At 41.4% G+C, this 24,176-nt stretch overlaps 1 protein-coding gene across 1 annotated transcript in view; it reads left to right on the top strand.

Moving 5' to 3' along the window:
• Positions 1-3,568: 3,568 nt before the first annotated feature.
• The window catches only part of GRAP2 (GRB2-related adaptor protein 2), a 76,608-nt gene continuing 56,000 nt past the window's right edge, over positions 3,569-24,176 (top strand). Inside the window, exon 1 of the mRNA XM_010562320.1 lies at positions 3,569-3,623. The gene's annotated coding sequence lies outside the window, so the exon portion shown is untranslated. The remainder of the gene's footprint in view (positions 3,624-24,176) is intronic.

The following is a 24,176-nucleotide window of genomic DNA, read 5'->3' as shown; positions in this document are numbered from 1 at the left end:
CATGACATCAGTTCTTCGGGATTTTATGATCAATGCTCTAGGAAGTGAGCTGAAGTGATCAAATTATTGCAAATTAATCTGCAGCTTCTAAACACAGGCCTCGCATCTCTTCATGATTCATCACCCTGTGATCTTGTGAAACAAACAAGCGAGCGAGTCTTGGTCAGACAACAGCAACAAGGATGACAGCTGATTCAATTCTTTTTTATATCAGAAGGAGAGCAATGAACCTGTCCAGAAACTTTAGGAAATGTAACTTTGTTGTAAAGTTTAGTGGCACCTATGCCACGTGTTGGTAATTGGCTTAAAGACAGTAGGTCAACTGAATCCCAGGATAAGGTGAAAGTCACTGAGAGCTGGTTTTTTCCCCTGAAAACAATCACAATAAGATTTGTATGAACCCACGGGATCACAGACTGTGTATTATATTATTTCCTGAAGAAAGTATTTTCTGCTGTTCCTCTAGACAATAACCTTGAAACTTTTTTTGAGAAAATATTTCAATGTTAAGTTCTGACTCATGACGTGAAAGGAAGATATCATGCCTCATGTTTGTTCTGTCCTTTGAGAAGGTAACTCTAATGCCCTCACTGAAAGCATTTGTAAAATGGCACGTTTCTTTGTCCATCCACAGTCAGCCCTGAATGTTGACTAGCATTGCATATGTAGCTTGAGAGAAGTCTGGAGGCAGAACACCCAGAATTAATATGGAAACTTTCTCGTAGCCTTAATGGACCCGTTATTACTGAAAAATGCAAAATATGTTTTCTTGCTAATTAATATAATGTACTGTGGAGTGACATGGGCAGTTTTTGTTGCTTGTCTGGCTGCTCTTAATGCTGACTATCAAATTGTAAATGCTTTAATACATCATAATACAGGTGATTTACAGAAACATTTGACATGAACACAAATGCCCATCTTAGCTGGAAAATAATGAACTAAAAGCAACAGGTAAAATTGATTTTATGGAGACTCTTGCAAAGAAGTCATTCTGATGATGATACTGTGGTTCTTAATGGAATGACTCTCATCAACACACTAGGTCGCAGTCAGAGTACTGAGGATTATGCATCAGCAATGAAGCAAAATGTCAAAATTCAGGATCCTGTTTGTTTATAAACTAAGCCACAAGCATCAAAGCTTGAAGTCAAAGAAAATGTGTGTGTGTGTGTGTGTGTATATATGTAAAATATCCTAAACAGTCAACAGTACCACAGATGCACAGAATGTAGTTGAAGTGCGTATGCTGTGAAATCTAATGAGCAATCTTGCTGTTGCTGATGAAGATCTTGTCAAGACTGAACAATTTATTCTTTATCACTGTGGCCATACCAGTGACAGCACAACTGTTAAAACCACCAGATTAGTTCTATTTTCCCATAAAAACTAAAACAGTAGAAAACATTCCACCCACTCATCCCACATTGATACAGCATATTCACTGAGCAGCCCTAAAAGTTAGCTGCTGGCACCAAATGGTCTTAAATGTGATCATTAGCAAACTCGGAGCCATGTGGAGAAGGAAAGGTAGAGAGAGATTTCCAGCCTGCACGGAAAACTCTCCCAAAGCAAGATTCATTGGAAGCTGCTTGCATAAAAAGACTAAAGAGCCGTACATATATCCAGAGGCTGCCCCACAGCATTGTGCTGTCTCACCGTGGTAGAGTATAAAACACAATGTGCAGCTGGTAGGTAGGCAGAGAAAGTGTGGTAAATTAAAAAGAGGAGTAAACATACCTACTTGGCATACAAGGGATGTGCGCAAATTTTGTAGGACCTATTTAAAAACTGAGTAAAATCCATTTTTCTCTCAACTGTGCAACAGAAGGTACCATCTGTAGAAATCCAAGAGCCATATAGCATATGGTAATATTTTTTCCTTCTTTTCTTTAAATGGTAGGAAAAGTCTGTTAACGTGGCTCCCCTCCCTTACTAGTTTCTCTCGGTCACTTTTTCACGGCAGATTTCTGACAACACAGCTATCCTAAGAGATGCAAGTTGCTCATCATGACTGATGTGCAGAAGACCGCAGAGCAAGGAGCTTCTCCAACCTTCCACTGGCAGCTCCGAACCTGGGGCATGCCCTTTCAGTGTATGCACAACTGCCATAGCAAAACCGCATCTTCTGTGGTACGGTTTGGTTGTGTTCATGCACTACTCTGGCTACTGAAGTACAAAATACAGATTTGCATGTGATTTATAGCTACACTCAAAGTAAGGCCACTTCAGTAGTATGAGAAAGAGGTCCATATGGGGAGATAGCTTTATTTGCCATGTGAGAGATTCCTCCCGGTGGTCCGGAGTGCCGTTTCTTCTAATAGCTGCAATGTAATTCTGAGCTGCACGAGCTGATGTTATGCAAGTCCCTGCACCTGTGGTTTAGATAGATCTGTACTACCGTTTCCTTCTTGACTGCTGATTTACTTTAGCTTCTCACTGTAGGCATATACTGCGTTGTTCTTCATGCACTGCTAACCAGAGCTTTCTTTGAGAAGGCTAGATTTTTTTCAGAGATTGTCTCTATAAGCAATTTCTCCAGTAGCCTGATACACCATATCCCATTAAAGATTACAAAGCAGAGTCAGCAAGCATGACAAGGGATTTTAAAAAAAAGTTTAAATTTATCTCTTGATTTGAGAACGTGCAAGTGAAAAAAAATTTTGCCTTCAATAATTACGTTGCTGAAAGAAATAGAGCTCAGAGATAATAGAAAGGCCAGTGTAGTAATTGCTTGTAGTACTAAAAGTTGATACGGTGGGGAATTCGAATTGCTTAATGAACTGATTTAAAGGTAGACACCTTGTGTCCTTTGACAATGACTGCATATGTTCTACCAGACACCCCATTTGAGACAGGATTTTAATTCTCCTCTCTTCTCTTTTCTTCCACCGCTTATACAAAGATGAGTGAATAATATCCCTCCAGTAATGGAAAGACATGAAATGTCTGTACAAATCTATACATTTTGAAAAAGCTTTAAGCATCCTAAGTTTGGGTAGGCATTTTCACTCAGGACCCTCATGCAACAGCTTCAGCAGAAAACACATCCAAAGGTCTTCCAGTTAGATGACAATACATGTTCGCTAGCTGATGCCTTCTGGCTTTCTCACATTGGAACCCGATGTGAAGCTGATGAGTGTAACCTCTTTAAAGCAGAGCTCCGCCTGAGAAATGCCGTAGGTGCAGATCCTTTTCCTCTCCTGTGGTTTGGGTGGCTGTCATTCTTCACTGGCCTCTAGTTCTCATGCTAGTACTTTATCACTGTAATGTACATGCTGACCTACCCTTTCAAAACTCTCCCACAGAAGATCTGATACCAGGAAATACTGCTTTAACATTCACTTTCACTTAACTCATCTCCTTCCTCTCTCCCCCTTCATCTTCCTCCTCCTCCCTCCCCCCAAACACTCATTTCCTTTGATATCGGAGAACAGCAGAGACAGTTAAGCAGGCAAATACGCTATCAGCCAAGCTTCTGCCATTCCAAGCAGCTCTATAAACCTTCTGAAAGAAAAAGAGATTCTGTGTGAAGGGCTGGCTACAGCTCCTGTGCAGGACCCTCCCGAACTTTGTCCTCCAAAGGAGGTGGCAGCTGTCACCTTCTACAAGCAGAGGAGCAGGTGGGCTGTGAAAATATCAAGGTTATTAAAGATTAAATGCTTTAAAGTTCAGGTGCTCAGTTCTTCTGTGGATTTTCCAGAGACCACGTGGCTTTCAAGACTGCTGGCGGTGCTTGAATTCGGCATTTTTGTCAACGCTGAGGCGGGTGGGCTCCACAGCATAGTGTGTAACCCCTCTTTGTGTGCCCAGACCCTGCCCCAGCCCTGCCTTTGGATGAGAACTAGTGCATGCGGTCCTTTTGTGTGCCCGAGCAGGGAGAGAGCTAGGGTCTGCTCCCATCTCGACGTCCGAGGGACCAGATTGTGCAGGACACCGCAGGTTGCACCAGCCTCGCCACTGGGATGCAGCCCGAGACCCGCACTGCAGAGGTGACCGTGGCACGCGTGCTGTGCCAGCTGGCTGCAGACCCCTCTCAAAAAGTCAGGGTCCCTTTATTCCCAGGTTTGTATAAACCTTTAGGCATCTCGTTTTAGGCTCCCGGGGCTGGGATTTGGGCAGGGTGGGGGCACTTGGAGGAGTTTAACTACCCCTCACTCTGTTTTCCTGCAAATCTTCTCAAAAAGAACAAAGGGTGTGTTTTAATCAGCACACAAAGCTGGAAGTGTTAGGACTTGGTGTGTTTGACTGGGGTGATTCAGAATTTGGATAGTAGCTGGGGGAACGGCAGGGTATTCTGCCATTCTTTGGGATGCCCTCTAACCCTGATTTTGTAGTGAGTAAAGAAGCTCTGGCCCAGCCACCTGAAACAATTAGGTTGCTTTTCTTGTGCAGCAGCTCGGGATATATGCAATTCTACGCAAATACTCAACAAAGCAGACCTGTATTAGACTTTAAATGATAGCTGAGCAGCAATAGTACTAGGAGTTAAGTGAAATTTAAAAATATCCCAAATGGAATAATGGTACAGTTAAAAGCCTCATCTGAGGTGATTATTATTTTTTTTCTGGAATTATGGAAGATGGTTGGAAAGGATTTAAACAGAAATTTGTTGCTGCAAGGAATGGATGCCAGAAAAAGGAAGGCAATCAGAACAGACCTTTATTTTCTGACAATAGCTGGTTTTGAAGCACTAGATGTATTAAATAGTTCTCTGTTAACTCAAACAGTAAAACTCAGTTATGACACTGTGTAACAGAAATTTGAAAGGTATTACATTTGTACAAAGATGGAAAGTCTGGAGGATCCCAGGATAGGTTGCAAATGGTTTGAAAAGGCAAATCATGTTTCTACCTACTTCTTGCTGTCTCCTGATGTCCTTCATGAAAAATCAGGCAGTAACAATTTCAAGGCCAAGAAAAAAACAGCTACTAGAGAACCAACACTAATGGTTAGAAAGAGAAGAATTTGCCAAACAGAAGTTTGGCAGTCCATACAACAGCTTATGGACAATATACTTGAGATGTTGATTTTATGTGGTTTGAGAGAGGGACCTAGACAGGTTCAAACATACATCTGTGGAGCACTGGAGCAGAAACTGCTCTGTTACGCTGCTTGTGTATGCAATAGGTAGTCATAAAGTTAATGTCTCGTTGCTAAGAAAAGGCTCGGTATTCCTCTTCTAGAAAATTCAAAATGCTGTAAGTAAAGATATCAGAGAGAATGTAAAAGGCAGAGTCCACACAAAAACCCTCCACATACAAAGCTATTTATGTTGTGAAAAACAAAATAAGCCCAGACAATCCCTTGCATTTAGTAGAACAACCATGGTTCTTACAAATTCCATGGTTTGGCAGGAGTTTAATTTTGGCAAAGTGTACTCAGCATAAACAAAAAAAGCGAGAAGTACTATTATCTCTCTGGGACTCAGTGGACAGGGCTGCAGTGCAAGATTAGTGGGCTATCAGACTGAAGTGTATTTGTTTTCAGTTAAAGGCAGGCACACGAACCAGCAGAATGGGGCATTTGAAAACAACCGTAGGCAGTGAAAGCAAAAAAAATTGTGTTTATAGTGGTGAACATACCCTTTTTAGCAGAATGTGGGCTATATAATGAAGTGGGAGAGAGGTGTATTTTGTAGTATCAGGAAAAAGTAATGACCTGAAGATACTCAGGCATTGGTCCTGCAAGCAATATCCTCTTCTGGGACCAAGAAGCAAATAACTGAGGGAGAGTATGAAGCTGGTCCAAAGGGATGCAAGAGCTCCCACTGAAGAAGCATCTCTTGCCCCTCTCATTAGAAAAGGTCTCCTCTTAAGCCAGCAGCTCAGAGGAGCTGGGTAGACCTGCTGCTCTGTGAGCGGTGCAGCACACAGGAGCGCAAACAGGACGGGTGCTGTCAGAGCCTCACCAACTGCTCGCGTCAGGCTTTGGGGCAGGCGCTGTCAGCCTCCTGCTGCACGTGAAGCCTCAGATGTTGCTTTCGTGTGCGTACACGTGCTCCCAGCACGTGAGAAACACAGGTTCGTTTGTTTATCGCAAGCCGAGAGTGCGAAAGTGCTCGTAAGCAGCATTCTGCCACCTCGCCCATGCAGGGCTCTCCTTTCTCTGGGCAAGGACCTCGCCAGCGTTGCCTCCTTCCCTCTAACTGCTGTATGGCCATCGCCTTCTGCTTTAGCACTTTTCCCCACCCGGGCCCTAAAGGCAGGCACCGCGCTCCAACAGCCCTTGTAGTTCTTGCAGGTACAAACACGAGTGGGGCTTCAGCGGAGACTCACGGCAACTTCTGAAGCATCCAGAGTTGCCTGCCGTGGTCTCAACAAACAAAACCGCGAACTCTCCGCGTTGCAGTATAGCCGAGGGTCTTCAGCAATACACTTTGTGTTAACGAAAAGGTCAAAGTCGTTGTCCGTTTGTCTTGACTCAAGGAGTCAAGGAGGGAAGGCAAGGCTCCCTGGGCTGCTGAACTAAGTAGCCTTCTGCCCAAATTACCCGCCCGAATCGGCAACCTGACTGTGCAAAGCTGTCTGATGGGCAGAGGGGTTAGAAACCATAATAAAGAGGCTCCAGTTCTGAAGTAGTAAGTGACAAATCAGTGTGTTCACACCTCTTTGAGCTGAACAGAAGCATAATCTTTGTAACAGGGTGGTTAATGTTGGAGATCGGTGGTGTGCACATCCCAGGCACTAAAAAAACTGAATGTCCATGTGTTCAAATAAAGCAGAAGTCATTGACCATAATCCACAAGAGTAAGAAATGGTCATATATTTTTGTCTGAGAGATGAGCACTAGCTGAAACCAACCACAAAGTGTGGCTGGTATTGTGATGGGCAAGAGAAGCCTGCCAGGGCCCACCTATCTGTGACCAGGATTAAGAGTTACTCTTTGCAATAGTCATATTATTTGAACACAAAGCTGGATGTCTGCCGGCATAAATTACTGTTTTTCCCACAGGTAATGAAATTAATCTTACCAACAGTATACACAGATGTTAGTTCCTGGATACTTTTCCTCTTTGGTGACATTTCTTACTGTCTAGTTAGTACAGAGTTAAAGGTTTGATGACTTCTCGTTCAGTAATTTCTTTATTCTTTTCAAAACAACTTGAGAATTAACATTGAATTTGCTGGGGAGGGAATTTGAAGGAATTAGTTTCTTCCATTTTCACCCATGGTCATCCAACAAATGAAAAATCCCTTTTCTACCCAAGAAGACCTAAACCTACTTTTCCTACCTACCAGACCCACAAGGAAATCCTGGATGTGAGGGAGAGGCTCTATGAGATTGGCACACAAATACGGTTCAGAAATTTTCTGTTGTAGCTTTTCTGCTTTGCATGGGACAATTGAAATATTCATTGAGCCAAAGACTGGGGACAAATTGCTAGGCCCTCATTTGGGAAGTGGGATACCTGTGTTGTAGTTGTGAACACTTAAGTGTTTAATTCAAAGTGAGCAGTGTTAATAGCGATAAGAGAGTCACATCGCAATCTTCTGTAAGCAGATAGTTAAAGCATTCTCTTAAAAAAAATAGGCACCTTTTGAAGATAGATTTAAAACTAGTGCATCTCACATTTTTTGGCAAGCTGCTGCTTTACACGTGTTTGGTAAGGTTCAGAGTTGTTCACTTCTTTTGCTTTATTTTTGGTTAAAGATGCCTGAAACAAGAAAAAATATTTTGGTTTGGATTAAACATTTTTTAATTTTTATTTTTTTTAATTGAAAAAATTTGGTTTGGATCAGACAAAGGAAAGTACTTTTGTTCTGCGTGCTGAAACGGCTGAGGGAAATTGTTCATACAACCCTAATGCCAGCCCATTGTGGGGAAAAAAAGAAAGGAGAACAGGACTTATCCATGTTCAATGATCTAAAGCCTCTATGACTGTAAGATCCTCAGCTAGTGGAGTCTTGGCACGATCCATGGCATCAAATATATTTTAGGAGCCAGGCCTGTTCCGACGGCCTGCCGTTTGTGTAGCAAAAATTCATTAAAGCAGGGACAGAGATTATAGAGACAAATCTCACTGGTACTTACATTTGGGTTTTATTTACTGTTCTAATTGCTTCCTCACGCCCCACGCTGCATGAACCAGCTCATCCCCAGAAGAGGCAGAGCTGTGCATAGGAGATTGGGCTGAAAAAGCTGGGCTCTTTAGCCCCGAGACAGCTTTCTGCCGACGTGCCGGTGCCGCTGCTGGATGCTGACACCTCTCCCGCCTGCGCGGTGTAATACTGGGCTGGAAGTTGCCCTGCCCTGGCAGCGGTTCAGGGCTCCCTGCGTTGTCGCGCCCCGATGCAGATACCCGAACGCTCACAGGAAGCCAGCAGGCCAAAAGAATGCTTTCTGCGGACCAGATCTGTACATTTAACAGATCTCTTAACGCTAAACAAAGGCATGGCTCGGTGTTTGGCTGTCAAGTATTTCCCGACAGTCATTTTAGACTTTTTTTTTAAAAAAAAAAAAAAAGAAAAGGGAAACGGGTTACCAAAAAGGTTATCTGAGGAGAGTCTTTCTCAGAGAAGCACAGCACTGTGGATGTGATCTGAAAATGCACTTTGGCCCCGACACTGAGGACGGAAGCGTTTGGCTGTTTAGACAAGTTGTTCTCAGTTCTGTCTCTCAAAGGTACCTGGAAATTATTCTAAATGCTTCATAGTGCAAGTTGCAGAGCAGCTCATTGTGCTTACACTGTCAGGCAGTTAATGTTTAAAAATCACTTATTTTCTGTTTTCCTTGCTGTACCTCAGAAGATATATATTCCATTTTATTTAAACAGAAATGGATCTGACTACTTTGCTTGCAAAAACTGCCTGTAATGTAGTTGATGGGTTTGTTACTCGCCTTTTTTCATTTCCAAAATGAAATAAAAAAGAATTAATTGCTCAGCTGCTACTCTGACATCAAGGAAAACTAACCCATAGAAATCGTTCTGACATAGCTTAGAAATGGGCTGGATGCCAGTGAGGGAACATAGGGAAGCAAAAAGCTATATAATTTTGCTTTATGCGGTTCTCTTATTGCTGCACTACTGCAGTACGGCCTGCTAGTTAGGGCCTGAGTGTCTCAAACTTTTTTTCTTGCTCTAAAAGCTGTGAGCAGCTTTGGTACATCTTAGACAAGGGACAATGAACTTGATACTCACCATCTTAAGAGGCTTCAGCATCCTTAATGTCTTATGAGCTAGGAAAATGAATTAAGAAAAAAATTACATACTCAAATCTCACAGATTGTCCCGCTACAGCCAAAACTTTTAACAAATCCCTGACAACTTTTAAAAGAACAGAAAACTGGAGCATAACCAGGTCAAGGAGAATGGTAGGGCAGCAGGTTTATTTAGACTACAAGTTTCAGCAGCCAAATTTGGTTTAAGCCAGAGAGAAGTCAAGTTGCTCTAGACAGCTCAGAGATTTAAAAAATCTTATTGTCACTGCCTACCTTGAAGAGAACAGCACTTAAGCATCAAACTTGCTTACTCTTGGAGAAAGGTTGGAAGACCAGGCCAGTGGTCTGACTACTGTAACACATCTGTGCTAAGTCTGAGCAAAATATTACACGAAAGGCTGCAGGTCTGACTTGCTCTTGCTTGCAGTGGGTAGAAATCCAATACTCAAACACAGAATTGCTTCTTTAGTGTACTGGTACGTGAAAAAATTGCACCTATAAATGCAGCTGAGAGAATGACTTCTCACTGCAGCTCTGTTCCAAGGCCCGTACTTTAAGACTATTCCTCCCTTCAAAGAGATGCCTACTGGCAAATTCGGGGCTATTTTTACAGAGCAATCACTGAAGATGCTGAAAAAAAAAATTAGAGGCAGAGAAGTCTTCTCTTTAGACATAACCAACCAAAAAATGCCATCCCTGTACCATGCCTGTGGGCTGACTCAGGTGCCCACGGTCGTTTGGGTTTTTTTGTGGGGCAGGGCAGTTTAAAAGGAAGGAAAATTTGAGTGGTCTGCTATGGCTCTTCTAATATTAAGGCAGGGGACCCTGTGTTCTGAGCGCTTTCTGGCTGCAGCTGGTGCCCAAGAAAGGCAAGAGTAAGCTGCTAGATCTGTCTCAGAAGTTACCACAGGGAAATATGACGGTCTCAGTTATAACCATCTTCTGTTTTCATTAAAGATGCCAGTCTCAGATTCTCCTGCATTGCACTGCAGGTAGCCAAGCCTCCAGCATGGGAAATGTGAACAACAAAATTAGTTTTGTTTTCAAAGGAAAGGAAGATTGAGAAAACAAAATGAAGATTTCTGAAGTTTCATATGACTGTAGTCATACCTTGGTTACAGAGTCAATTAAGTGCTGCAGGTTTTTTGGATGCGCTCCTGATTCTCAGTCATTTTCTCTTTGGGGTTTTAACTGTGGTTTAACTGCCGTAGCTTTATCTAGAGCTAAGCAGCTTGCACCAATTTCAGGTTGCTGCTGCTTATTAAAAATTGAACTATACCTTTTCTCTGTTCTTAAGGGCTATAGCTGAGGTTCTGAGCAGCTCTGAAATTGAGTTTGTAAGTTGGAAATACACATGGCATTTACTAGACTGCACAAGTAAGACTAGCATCAGGGGCTGCTTTTGCAAAGCTAGAATGACTTTAACGGAGAGCACTGCTAGTTTTCCATCATTTTGTCAGCAGGAAAAATCTGACTGAAAAAGAAGTATTCTGGTTTGTAGTGTTCGCATTTCTAGAAGTGAAATTAAGTACTTGCCAGTAAGCTACAACTCAGGCAAATACAGTTCAGGCAGCCACAGACAATTGTGCTGCTTATTAAGCTAATCAAAATTGTGTCATTTGCTCCCTTCCCCCACCCATGATTTGCCTGTTGCCTTCTCACAAAACAAAATTAAGCTCTTCAATGACTGTTTTTTAAATCACAGCAAAATAGCAAAATGAAGACCTCATAGGAGTCTCTAGGTGCTACCGCAGTACAAGTAATTATTTAAATAAATGCATTTCCTCATCACTGGCCTTTTTCCTACAGTTCTTGCTTTCCTACTGTAACAGTAATCATGAACAAAATGTATAGAAAAAAGGTTTACTGAAGATCAGGATAGAAAGTCAAGACCAATAGCCTAATAACCTGCTAAAATGCAAGCTTTTACTTTAAAAAAAAATAAAATTAAAATCTCCCTATTGCCAGGAAGACAAAAATACCTTTTCACATTCCAAGTGTGGCTATTCATAAGTCAGCTAAGTTGCCTCAAAACACCATCATCTACTTAAGCTAATGAGCTGGCTTCACACTGAAGCACATGAAAAGTACGCATATGTTTTGTTTTACAAGGTTCAAAGGTACAGGTCATAATCTCCACCAGAAAGACAGTAACAAACAGTTTTGAGAAGACAATGTCTTGATTTAATTGAGTTTATTGCCAAGTGAATATGTACCTAGCAGTTAGATATAGAACTCTTTGCTTTCTAGATGCTGATAATATAACTGGTAGTGCATGAGATAGATTGATGATATGTTGTTCAATTAATACCAAGTGATGGCAACACAGAGAATTTGGTGGCATGTGTGTGAGGTATGAGCAGAAGTATAATTAATGCAGATGCTCTGTTACTGCTTTGCTTTTTTATTATTTTGCTAGATTATTTATGTTGAATTCCTTCCTCTGGCTAGATTCTATTCTATGCTTTTCACACATGTGGTGAGAGCAAGAATGTGTACATGGTACAGTCAAACTGACAATGAGATAAGCAACATTATAGGAAACTGAGCGGCAATTTCCTGCATTAAATTCACTGCATTTTAAGATAGGTGTTTGCTAAGGCCATGTTAAAATGTTTGTGTCCATTACTCCAAGGTCTGTGGGCCAGATTCATAGGAGTACAGGTCTCTCAAATTTATTTTAGGCTTTCTAATATGATATAATGATTATTTCTCTCTTCAGGATAAATGCAAGGAGACTGCAGTCCTATGTATAGTTAAGCTTTTTCCATTCATTTGGCTCTTTAATTGGTTTTTACTGCAGCAGCTTTTGTGGTGACCTATTGCATTAACAGGAGTAAAAATGAACCATCTTGTTGTTGCATTACCGCCAGCACTACCCGCCCCAGTTTTTCACCAGCTTTTTAGAAAGAAATTTATGGCCTGCTTTATATGCACAATTAATAATAACCATTCTCCTATGTTTTTATAGTCTAAGGCAAGGAACAAAATTCAACAGGATTTTTTCTTCTGTATACATTTCCTATATGCATACCTAAATACAATTTTACAGCTAGACTAAGTCTTTGGTTTCATGTCTTCAGTTTCATGTCTTCGTTACGAATGTAAAGAGTTACTGAGATCTCACTGAATACATAAAAAAATCTAAACCCAATTCACTTTCTAATCACTGAGATTTCCTTCATCTGACTCCTCCTCATTTTTCATCTCTAAGGAGACAAGCATTGCCATGAAAATAGTCTCTTGGTTTCTTGATACTTGACTTGTTCCCACTACAAATGCTTCTTTCACCCCTTGCCTTATATTTACCGTCTTAGCCCTCCGCTAGTGACATCAATGGTGACGTTATAGAATACTCTTATTGGAGGTGCAGGAGATGAGGCAGCAGGAGGAAGAGGTGGACTGTCCTCAGAGAAGCTGATTTTAGTCCCAGTGAAATAGAAGGAAGGAAAGCACAGAACATATTGGGGGGAAGTTGAACTGCTCCTACATAAAAAGATATTTTAAGATCCTGTCAGCTGTTAGAAATCCATTTACAGAAAACTCAGTTTCAGGGACTGCTTCCATTACACTAGCACTATGCAAAATGGATCTTAAAAATATTAACAATAACTTTTTCCTCAATAAACCTAAGAATTTTCCTCTCAGGCTTCCTGCCCTGAAATCCCCTTTCATGTCAGTTGGCTCTGATCCTCATTTCTATTTTTCTGCCCTGTCTTCCTCTCTCCCTACGCCTGTCTGCTTCCAAAAAAGTTCCCCTGCTACACATCCTTCCCAAACCACTCCAGTATCTTTTGAAAATGCCCCCCTTGCTGTACTGAATATCTCTAGAGGCTGAGTTTGGTACTCCACTGTATTGTTCTCCATTTTGTGATATGTAATGTAACAATATGCTTCTAAACATGAGAAGATGGAAAATGTAAAGATAAAGGATGCCTATGAACAAGAGGCTAATAATCTGTATGCAACAGGGCTGATGTGGGACTTCAACACCATGGGGCAGAAATTGCAAGAACAAGGAGTTAGCATCTGCATATGCACTTGTGAATAGCTCCCTGAATCAAACCAAGCCTCCTCTGAAATCCCTGTTTATACCATTTCTTCCTGGTGGACTGGACTTTAAATAGATATCATAATATATGGGGTGGGACCTGTTTTGCTATCTGTACTAATACTTCATTAAGGAATAACTTTCAAAACAGACTTATTTTGGTAAACTTCAGGAAGCTGTAGATCCTGTGTTACTCAGGATACATACCCCGTTCAAGCTGGGCACATTTTAAACATCATACTTTTGCTCTAGGCATCACTGACAGCGTTGTTAACCACTCGTGGCCATTCATCTGCAGAGCTTCTGGCAAAACAGCATGATGATAAAGTGGTAGTGGAGGGGATCTGCTCATCTGCACTGAACACTATCAAGTCATGATGAAAAAGAAATACAGAAATGATAAATGGAAGAGCGAATGCTCATATACAAGCCACTCTGATCGTTATGAGGGTGATTTTTTTCATTCCTTTTAAGTTGGAGGAGAAAGAAGAAGGGCAAGGTGGTTACAAATTGCAACTTATTTGACCAGTATTGATGTGTAAAAAAACCTGTTGGCCCAAGTGCCAGTATTTTTTAAATGCTTAAGACAGCAGATGATTGCATGTGTAACCATGAGAAATTCAGATGATTAGAAGCAGATATTTAACACCAAAAATAACTGAATGTTTGTTTTTCTGCTCTGCAACAGGGTCTAGGGGAGAGTAGAATATTTCCCCTGCTGCAGGTAGTAATATTACTAACGCTTCTACTGCAACTAGAGCTGCTCCTCCTTTGTGTTGTTACAGCAAGAAGACAGCACCCTTCAGTAAGCACTCACAGGCATCTCTGATCACCTTTAAAACAAAGCAGAGGACCTATTTAGTAGGCCTGATCTACTAAAGGGCAACTTTCATGCTTAGACCAAACTTTGCTCTAAAAAAAAAGAAAATCTTTGTACTGCATTTCCATAGCTGTTATTGAAAAGATTTGTTTTAAGAAGGGCTGTCTTTTATCCCGCTGACAGTTTTACTTCTGTTGATAGTGCTTCTAATACTTGGTATTTTATCATATCCTTTGTTAAAGCACTTAAGGATTAAATTAAATGAGCTGCATGGCACTATTGTGTAATAGGCTATAAAAGGGCTAGACACATCTGGAATGGGAGAAGGCACTGTGCAACCACACCCAGAGCATCCCAAGTACCTAAGGAAGGGAATATAGCCTGTTTGCACATAGGCTTTATTAGGAAATTCAGACCTGATCTGCCTTTCTAGGTGTGGAAGCTTTGGCACAGGCCAGTGAAATATATCTGAGGTCATGTGGAGAGAGGTCTTATATCTCTTAACTCTGTCCAAATGGTAGGCCAGGTCTTCATGTGACAGGAGTGGGTATTGCCCCAGTGAAGTCAGTCAATTCATGTCTGTTTTCATAAGGTGAAATTCTAGTTGACTTCCCCTTGAAGTCGGTTTGATTTTTCAAGCAGAAATCAGAAATAGATAACGGGCTTCTCTGCTTGCATACTGATTGACAACACACAAAACTAGTATCCAAGTATGTAATATTTGAGATGTTTATCTCCCTTTACAGAAAAGGCTTAAAAACTGCAGCAGGACACTGGTTTAAACAGGTTGAGTTTATCAGCGTGCTGCTGAAAGCAGTTGAACAGGGAACTAAGGCTTTTTTCTATACTAGAATAAAAGTAACTTGCTTAAAGGAGGATGATGAGAAGAAATACAGTTGAAACAATGCTGAATAACATCCAAGTATGTCAGGACAAGGTCCCTTCCAACCCAAACAATTCTGTGATTCTATACTGCTAACACCTGTTATTAGCAGAGGATATTTCTGTACTACAGTCATGACAAAAGGCATAAGTTCTTAGAGCAGGTTAAAGTGATTCTGCCCTGATAACAGATTGACAGCCACCCAGGGGAGACAGGGAGTAACTGTGATTGACATAAATATGTATGATCTTATAGGATTGCAATGTGGGTGGCTTAACAGACGCAGACATGTAGAAGTGGAAAGCAGTTGCTTGATGATGCACAGGATGAAAGTTTGAACACAAAGCTCTTCAGGAAGCACCCTGAAATTCATACTTGTCTTGTCTTTGTTTATCTTTCTTCAAGACAATTATAACAACAATAAGAAAAGCAGACAAAATAAAGAATAGCCCACATCCATGTTTGCTCCTTTTTCTCACAACAAAGAAAAAGCATATCAGAGAAGTCCAAATCCTTTTACACTGCTCAGAGCTGGCACAACTTTGAAGTCTGGTAGTTTAATTCATGTAAGCATCCAAAAGTTTGGCTGATGTTTGTTCCACCCCCCTCCCTTAGACTTGAAAAACTAGACCACAATTACCAGGACAGGGGGGAATCCTTTCAGCATTTCTGTATTTTGTTTCCCATTGAAAAGAAAATAGAGAACTTGGAAATGAAAAATGACTGGAAAAACTGACAGACCATTCTTGAGTCTCTAGAACTATTTGTTTAGGTTCAATTCCAAATTAAGACAATGGCTCGCTATTTTGTTTTGTTTCTAAATGAGAATCAGGCTCCACTTGGGAGACATATTATTCCAATAGCCATGCCTGATCATGTCAGGATCAGCTGGAAGAAAGCAAGCCGAAAGAGTCTGCAACTTTTATGAAAGGCTAAAGAAGGTGAATTAACAGTGTTTAGGATCTAAATAGCATTGTATTTTGAGGTCTGTCCTAGTGCAGAGCAGTTGTAGTTAAAACAATCAAAAGAACTGATGTAATAATGAAGTGATGGATAGTAGACTTTTTTAATTGATATTTTGCCCAATGTCTAAATTTTTCATTTACTGCATGTTTGTAGTTGCTTAACTCTCTAGATCTTAAATCCAAACTTCTGACTCTTCCTTCTGACGTGATGAACTCTTAGAAGCCAGCAAAAGGATTCTTAGAGCTTTTTAAGTATGCAGAAGCTGCAAAGCCAGCTACAAAAGTAAGCAACGAAGATCAATAGCAATGCTGCCTCCCGTGTTCAGAAGGACATCTTGCTGCAATTTCAGTTCTCCTTTCCAAGATCTTGTCAAGGACTGAAATGGTTGTCAAGAGCTGTGGAGTACACTGTCGTCTATTAAGTCACATTGCCTTCATTTAGACTGATGCATTTGGCAGCAATTGATCTGTTTGAGTTCAGTAATGTAGTTTGTTTTAAATAAGCTTGTATGTGTCTATTGAAAGTCTCTTTTTGGAGCTGCCTGGTCAGTGTTTGCATTTCTCTCTTGTTCCAAAACTTTCCTTGCATTATTTCTGTTCTCCTGCTCAAAGCCTTCCTATTTGTCCACTACAACTTCTCTCATCCTCTTCAGGCTTGAGAAGACAAAGTCCAGGCTCATGTTTCTGCACATATCTCTGTTCCCTCTAAATCTAGGTGGTACACATGTCTGTTCTGAGATGTCTGCTACCACTAAAATAACTATGAGCCTGTAAATGCTATTTCAGCATATGTGCCAAAACAACCTTCCCTTCTGGTCTAGTATTCCAGTTCAGTGTGGAGGCCATCTTCAGTCAGAGTTACTAAGGAGATATATTAGAATTTATACAAAACACAAAGGTGAATGAGAGTGCTAGATTCACATGAGAAAAATGTGAGCGCTGGCCCTGGTCAACAGAGAGATTCCCAAGCCATTTACTTTTGAAGGTTCCAGCAAGAAAGCAAAGACATTTTTCAAGACAGTACGGAAAAGGGCTGATCTGCTTCAAAATTCAGTATCTGCATGGGTGATGGAGGTCTGGCACCATGTGGATGAAATGTATTGCTTCAAAACTTAATGTTTAAGCTGAAAGATTTGTTTAGTGTGTGCTTTTTTTTTTTTTCTCTTTCTCTCCCAACTTGTCTTCTGAGACCTGCATTGTGTGGGGTGAAGTGGGGGATTTTATGCTAAATCAATAGCATCTCCAAGATATTTGAAAATGTGTACTTCATGGCTTGGTGTTCATAACTTAGGTGACATTATGATTTTGCTTGCTCATGCTCTGCATTGCTTGTATATCACTTTTCCAGTAAAATATGTTTCGGACTTCTTTCCATGAATTAAGCATCAAGAAAAATTTAAATCTGGTTACAGAAGTAAGAACAGCTAATTAGGCACCCTGCCTGGTGCATATATTTAAAGATAGAAGGTCATGTAAACAATTTGTCCAAAATGTTCTCTGTGTTATTTCTTGTTGTAATAATCTCTTCTCTTGAAACCTTTCCCACCGTGATTTCTTTTTCTTCTCTAATCTTCCACCTCTTCCTTTGTTCATCATATTTAGTCCAATCATAGTGTGGAACATCAGTCTCCAGTGGCCCCTGTTACAATACAAAACTGTGTACCTACTATCAAAATGGGTCATTTGCCCCCAGATTCCCAAGTCCCCTCCTTTAAAGCTGATGAGGATGTGGTTTCCATCTCTACTTCCAGGCCCTGCAGTCTTAAACACATATTCAAAATCACTTAGTTGGATCCATGTTTGACTGGTACAACCGATTCAGATCCAGCACTCACCTGTCCCCTTACCGTTGTGCCACAACATGGGAAATCTCCATGTTACTCTATAGCAACTAAGACTATATAGGAAGGTGACTCACAAGAAATCAATCCAGCTTACTGCAAATTTACCACATTGCTACTTTTCACTGAATCTTCTAGAATTGTCACAGTCCTCCTCCTTTCAGACTGTAAGTTATCTTTATCTTCTCAATGTTCTTTGCCATTCTGTGATGGGTTCTAAATTAGTGATTAGTGCTTTCAAAAGATATCTTACAATTGTCTTGTACAGATCTATGAAAACAGCGGCTTAGTGTTGCATAGAGGTGAAAAAGGCAAAGGGAATGTTAAGAGTTATTAAGAAAAGACTAGAATAAGAGAGAAAGCATCATTGTACTACTGTATAAATTCCTGGTGCATTTTCAACCTTGACTATTGCAAAGAACTAGAAAGATTACAGAGAAGGAGAGCAAGTGTGATTTAAGGTATACAGTGGTTTATACAGGAGGAAGTATTAAATGGTTTCATTAGCTTGGAAAAAAAGCAGGAGATATTATGCAGATCTATAAAAGATGTGTGGAGCAGAGAAAGTGAATAGGAAATGACTACTTGTTATTTCTCACAACACAAGAACTAAAGGGCACCCAGTGAATTTATAAGCTATAATAAATTAGCTTCAATACAAACTGAAAGCAACACCTTTCCCCACAGCATATAATTGTGAAACTCAGCACCACAGGGTTTTGAGAAGGCCAAGAACAGACAGGGTTCAAAAACAGACTGAACAAATTCAGAGGATAAATACATTTGTGGCTACTGAACATGATGCTCTACATACACCCTTTAAGTTAGTTCCTTCAAGCTGTTACATACTTGAAGCTAGAAGGTTGTTTTCAGGAAAAGATCACCCAGAATTTATCCTGCTTCTTGTAGTCCTTCCCAAGATAGTACTTAATGTTCTCCTACTGCTGAACAGAGGATACTGAACTAGGGGAACCTTTGGTCTGATTTTGTACAATTATTCTTATATTGTCTGAATGATGTCGTTTTGACAGTAAACTCAGACACCTGTTCCTATATTGAAGTATAGTGAACGATTTATCTCATGGAGATTTGGACTTCATGTTCCTTGACACCATTTGATCTCATCAGACCACAGATGTTGGTCTTGAGCAAGGTAGGAGCTGCTGGTCCCAGGAAAAGTCTTCTCTGTGTGAAGTTTTGAAGAAAGATGGTTAGATTGCTAAAAAATAAAAATAAAATGGAAAGAGAAGTAACACTGAGTAATCTGGGAGATGTCTTTCTAACTGGCCTTTATTAATGATCGTTTCCTGCTGCGGCGATTTGCATACATTTATTGAGCACAGCAAACCTATTTTCCTTGCTCTGGTTTTGTCTTGTAAAACTCCAAAGTATCGAACTGTCACTCATGCTTGCCAGGGATAAAGTGTTGGTGTCATGTAATTTAACTATAGGCAAGGTGGCTTAATTAACAGTTATGGTTTGTCTTTAAAAGGCAGGTTTAGGATATGCATTTTTGTTTCGTAGTAACTTTCAATTTTTCTTTTAGATCTTCCCTTTTCCACTGTAGCAGTAATTGCTCATGTGCTCTTTAGCGGTCATACGACCATGCAGCTCCACAGAGGGACAGGGAAGGCTCTGCTAAAAAAAGTCAGTGTATTTGGGGCAGGACTCAGCAAACTAAATGGGAGCCTGTTTTCCTAAAGGCTGATTTCTGCCAACAGGGAGATCCTCATACAGCGTGAAGCAGCACTGTGCTGATCTCAACACAGCTACTTCGTTTGGTGGCGGTTAAAAATCTGGTCCCGTGTGTGAGAGTCTCTCCCTGTGCTGATGCAATTATCACCACTGCGCTGGGGGAAGGTTTCGCTTCTGTCTCCTCCTCTGCTCTCTTTATGGCCCAGCAACCCTACAAATGCACTGTTTATCCCCTTGCTGTTTTTGAAGGTTATCCAGGCTCACGTGGCAAGCTGTGTTTGCGGCTGGGTGTCGCTGCTTCCGTGAGCTTTGATGCCAAGGGTCTGGCAGCAGTGAAAGCACAGCAGCGCTGGCTTTGCCGCAGCCTTGCTGCCTGCGTCGGGGCCCTGGCACCCACCTGGTTTGTCCAGCTCAGCCCATGCTGCCATCTCACTTACTGCTGGGAGCGCTCCCAAGCCTGGGTTTGCCTTCACATACCAAGACCGTGCTTTCCTCCCCACAGCACAGCACGGTGAGGAGGTAGGAGTTACTCTGAGTTGTGTTTCCCTGCCAGCAGTAGCTCATCGTGCTGTACTGAACTGGTTCGCTTCTTACATATGGCAGTAGAACAAACCTGTCTCTATGCTGCTGCTCCTGCTCAGTTTATCATTTTAAAAGACACTCTCCGTTTAACTAGCACTCCTTCTGTGTTGTAGGTTAGCTGTGGGTCAGCTTTACGTCTTCAGCTGTAGATGTAGGTCAGCTGGCTGCCATGCAGTATGTTCCTTATCCTTAAAAGCACAGGTCCTCCTGTGCAACTTCACAGTACATCGCATTTGCACATCTTGTAAGAAAGCTTATTTTGCTAGAGCAGAGTGGTTCAGCTGCTCTTGTGACAGTAGCAGTCCTACCAGGATGGTAGCAAAAGATTTTTCAGTCTAGGTGTTGTAGGCTTGTAATGAGAGCATTTTCTGCTGTTTCACTTGAAGGTTTTCCTTCTACTTTGTTGGTAGGGAGAAACTGATCTCAGCCCTTTCAATTAAATTAGTTATTATAGGGTGTAACAGCTGGTGCCTATAAATCAAAGTGAGGAGTCCTTCAGCTTTTCTGCCATGCTCAGGGTCTGTCTCTTCTGATGCTAAACCTAAGATTTGTTCATTCCTGCATCCTAGAGAGCCCAGCAGAGGTTTGAAGTCTAGAGGTGAAAGGGATTCTCACAAGCTCCCTGGGACCCAGCTGGATTCAGTTACACTGCTGAAGGACCTGCTCTTTCCTTTGTCATACATATTTGCTACATTGCTCAAAAAAGGCAGCAAGCTTGTTTACATATCCATGCTTGCAGACTGAAATCTTAGATACGACACTTAATATGCTCTGAATTTTTTTTAGCCCAGCTTCCTAAGAAATTGAGGCTTATGCAATCTGTATGCAAAAGGAAAAGCCCCAAAAGGTTTCCCAAAGACAGCAAAAAACAGCCAATGGTTTGGTCACATGCCTTCATGGTGTCTGGAGAAGCAAGAAAAGTTAATTCCTCCTCCGCCGGCCATGCCACCACCACCACAGGTAGCCCCTGCCGTCCCTGCCTTTCTGTCTCTGCCCTCCCCTCTGAGCCCTTGCTCACCTCTGCCTCCTCACCTCCCAGCCTGGCCTGGCGCAGCCCTCTTGATACCCGTCCTGAGCTGCCACGTCAATGACTCCTCTGTTCCATGGCCACTGCCAACATTCTGTCCGCTGTGACACAGCCATGACATCACCAGGGCTGGCTCCCAGAGTTAGTGCTGCATCACTATGACACGGCTATTATCTTCTACTCTGCAAGTGAGAAGAAACAATTAAATAAATTAATAATAAGTGATAATGCTGGGAAGGGCAATAAATTAGCAGTAGTAGCCGTTTAAAGAACAGCAGCTCAGCAAAGGTTAAAAGAGAGTTAAAAGTAGCAGGTCCTAGCTACTGCCCAATTTTAAAGATTTGTGCGATACTTGCTGCTGAGATTTGTGGGTTTGAAGGCTAAATTTTGGAAGAAAAATGCTTGTCAAGTTGACTGAAGGTAATACTTTACACCTTTGGAATTAAAGACATGTTCAGTGCCAAAGCCTGTATCCAGGAGTGGCTAACAGTGCTGAGGATATTTCACCATGAGCTGCAAGACTTGCATCTTTCTTTCCCTGAAATGAACCAAAGGTTTTGCAAGGGATAGTCCTGTGTTACACACTTCAGTTGGAAACAGGAATGAAACACGTCAATTAGCTTCCATCTACTTGGCTCACTGCAGGCTATTCCATCCCCTTTAACTGACAGGACCAGAGGCAGTGCGCAGAAACTGAAACACAGGAGGCTCCATCTGAACACTTTTTACTGTGAGGGTGACCAAGCACTGGCACAGGTTGCCCAGGGAGGTTTGGAGTCTCTCACCTTGGAGATATTCAAAAGCTGTCTGGACATGGTCCTGGGCAATCAGCTCTACGTGGTCGGGCTTGAGCATGGGTTTGGACCAGATGGTCTCCAAGGGTCCCTCCCAATCTCAACCATTTTGTGATTCTGTGATAGATGACCATATAATGTTAAGGCTGATTGTTTGCCAGCATTGTGTTTTTGTAGTTTGTTGCTGACAGTATTTCACACATGCTCAGAGCCATGTCAGGACTGTCAGGACACATTGGAATAGGCTGCTCTAGGCATGGTCCACAATCACATCTGAAGTGTGCTCAGACTTCATTACAAGGTGAACTTCTGGATTTGGTTCCAGCTGGAGCTCAGGAGCGTTCTAACATGCAAGCAGGTTAGGCAACTGGGGAACATGGCACAGGATGCAAAACTGGGAATGAAACTACCTGGTAGTATTCAAACACCTAAAACCCTCTTTACGTTGCCTTACAGTAGTGCTCCCATCAATAAGAATTAGGCCCTTAACATCAGGAAGAATACCACCTAATATCAGTACTGTTAAAAAGTCAGTGTTTCCCTGCTGCTGTCATATTGTGAGAAATCACAGCAGTTCCCAATTTTTAGAACAGAAGTGCAAAATATCAGATATCATTGTGCAATACTATGCCTGAATAACTGTTACCTTTCTAGGCGAGTTAGTACTGTACAGTGATATTTAATTAGGCAGCAAGTTGAAACAGTAAAGTGCTTTCTAAACACTAAGTATTAGTATTACAAAGCATGAAAAAGTAGGAAAAGGAAAGCCCTGCTTTCCTAAATTCCTGTGGGCTAAGCATGGAAATCAGAATGGACTGAAGCAGATTTTATCTCAAACCATTTAAAGAAAGAGATGTGCAAGCTTTGCCTGTACTGACTGAGCAACCATAGAGATGAACCCTTTACAAAATCCCCTTTTGTAATCAGACTGTGTGTCTTTCTTCAGCACTATAGATCACGTACAAGCCCTTGCACAGCACGTGTGGGCATCGCTAATAAGATTTTATCCATGCCAAGTTTCATCATCCACTGAGAAGGCAGCTTGCTGAGCAGAGGGAAGAGTTGGATTGTGGTGGATGCTGCTGATACTAATAAGAAACTTGGCAAGAATAAGGTGGAATATTGCCATAATATAATAATGTTTTTAAAACAAAAAAATACATCATTTCCAAACTTCTTTGAAAAGCAGGGGGCACAATTTATAGGAAATTAGTTGTATTCAAGAAGGTGGCAAAGCAGTTACAGCAGGTCTTCACAGAGCCCACTGAAATAATCACCACAGGCAGGTAGGAATAAGACAGAGATGAGGCTGCCCTCCATTTCCTCATGTCATAAAATATTTGGGGGCATATTGCTTCCCTCCTGAGTGCACAAAGAATTAGTTGCCTTGGCTGGAGAATACGTCCTCAGAGTCATACAGTGTAGAGTTATAACTGGTTACAATTTGTTTAAAAAGTGCCTCTCTGAGGACAGATAAAATCTTTTGGGTTTGAATTTTCTTCCTTTTTTTATTCCTCTTTTCTCCTGCTGCTCTGCAATTCAGTTGTTGAAAATCTCATTTACCCAGCGGCTGAATTCAGATCCAGCCATGGTCTGTATTCTCTACTGTAAACTCTAAGGAATGAGTAGCTGCTTGATAATTTCCTAGATTTTTTTTTTTTTTCCAGTCTGCCGGTTTCAATATAGGTCATACCAGTGCCCTTCCCTATTTCTGAAATTAAGGGAAGAGCGCAGGCATGTTCGCCTTACCTTGAAGGCTGTTGGTTCTTCAATGCTTTGAAATCTTTCAGCACTCTGTCATTATGCACATACCTTGAGTAATATGGATGGTATATTCATGTATAAAAACAGCTTCCAAATTGAACATTTTAACTAGCTAGGTGAAATATTTCTTACACTTGACAGATGTAAGACATTGATAACCAGATACTAATTAACTAGCTTAAAAATAGTCTTTTTGTGCAGAAACTAGCAGCCAGGCATCCAATGCAGCATTAAAGGGGTAAAGAGTTTTGCCCTGGAATACCCACACAATTTTATGGATATACATTATTATGCATTTATTCACTATTAATAAATGTAGTCCTGCAAATTACACAGCATTTTACATTCTGGGGGGCTTCATTTCTGCTAACTGGTAGCCAGGTGCCAGACCAATTTAGTCAACTAGCCTAAACCCCTATCTCTGTTGCTGAGTCAAATTGTGATATTTTTATTCATGTTAGGTAGCACCTGATAGATTTAAGCAGGATTACCCATGATGTAAGACAGTATTAAATGTGTGTGGTGGGTTGACCCTGGCTGGATGTCAGGTGCCCACCAAAGCTGCTCCATTGCTCCCCGCACCTCAGTGGGA

Source organism: Haliaeetus leucocephalus, unplaced genomic scaffold (assembly GCF_000737465.1).
Source record: "Haliaeetus leucocephalus isolate CR32 unplaced genomic scaffold, Haliaeetus_leucocephalus-4.0 Scaffold0, whole genome shotgun sequence".
Lineage (NCBI taxonomy): Eukaryota > Metazoa > Chordata > Aves > Accipitriformes > Accipitridae > Haliaeetus > Haliaeetus leucocephalus.
The sequence above is the reverse complement of the archived record's forward strand: the minus strand, read 5'-3'. Positions and strand labels throughout refer to the sequence as shown.